We start from the raw sequence: 1,442 nt of genomic DNA on the forward strand, positions 1-1,442 counted from the left end.
TTGAGAGTTAGTTGCCTCAGAAGAAAGGCATGGTGATTCACTTCTGAAAATTCAGCCAGTGAAAACCCTATGAAAGACAGTTCTACTCTCACACACATAGAATAACCATGAGTCAGAATCAACTTGATAGTAATGGGTTTTATCACACCAAACTCAAACTCTCTGCCCATTAAGCAATGACTTCCCAGCACCCCCGCCCCTGCCTTGTTCTCCAGCCCCTGGTAACATTTAATAAGTATTTATCTCTGTCTATGCATTGGCCTATTCTAGAAATTGCGCATGGAATCATATAATATTTGCCCTTTTATGCCTTGCTTTATTTCACTTAGCTGGATGTTTTCACAGTTCATGCACGTTGTAGCACGTATCAGAATGCCATTCCTTTTATATGGCTGAATAATATGTATGTATATACCACATTTTATCATTTCATCTGCTGATGAACACTTGGGTTGTTTCCACCTTTTGGCCTTTGTGAACAATGCTATGAACATTAGCACACAAGTCCCTGTTTTCAAATATTTTAGGTGTACACCTAGGAGGGGGTTATATACTAATTCTATGTTTAATTTTTGAGGAACTGACAAACTGTTTCCACAGTGGCAGCACTATTTTACATGTCCAATAACAATGTGTGAGAGTTCTAATTTCTCCACATCATTGCCAACACTACTTATTTTCCAAATAATAGCCATTTCCATAATGAATAATGATGTTGAGCATCTTTTCATGTGCCTATTGGTCATTTTTATATCTTCTTTTGAGTAATGTCTATTCAAGTCTTTTCCTAGTTTTTAAATTGAGCTGTTTATACTTTTGTTGAGTTGTAGGAGTTGTCTATATATCATAAATACTAAAACCCTTAACAGGTATACGGTTGGCAAATATTTTTTGTCATTCTGTGCATTGCCTTTCTACTATCTTGATTGTACCCTTTGATTCACAGAGGATTTTAAACTTGATTAAGTCCATTTTTTTAGTGGAGGGAGTTTCACCCCTATTTCTGGTGTCATATTTAAAAAATCATTACCAAATCTAGGGTCATGAAGATTATCTTCCTTTGTTCTAAGAATATTGTGTTTTTAGCATTTATATCTTTCATCTGCTTTGAGTTAAGTTTTGAATATAATTTGAGGAATGTGATTATATAATTTTCAATTCCTTATTTTTTTATTGATATCTGAGTGAAAATTTACAGAGTAGATTCACTTTCCATACAGCAGTTCACATACACTTTCTCTCATGACATTGACCACAATTTACCACAATGCAACAGCTCCCCTCCTATTTCCTCCCAACAGTTACCTCTTCCCTGTGTCCATCCCTCCATACACTACTGCCCCCTGAGCTGTCTCCCTGTGCATAAGCAACCCTTCTTTCTCCCATGATTGTTCTCTCCAAGGAGTGTATCTACCCCAGGCAAATGTTCAACTCATATGCCT

Source organism: Orycteropus afer, unplaced genomic scaffold (genome assembly GCF_000298275.1).
Source record: "Orycteropus afer afer isolate SDZICR_OR568_19922 unplaced genomic scaffold, OryAfe1.0 scaffold00452, whole genome shotgun sequence".
NCBI classification, from domain to species: Eukaryota; Metazoa; Chordata; class Mammalia; order Tubulidentata; family Orycteropodidae; genus Orycteropus; species Orycteropus afer.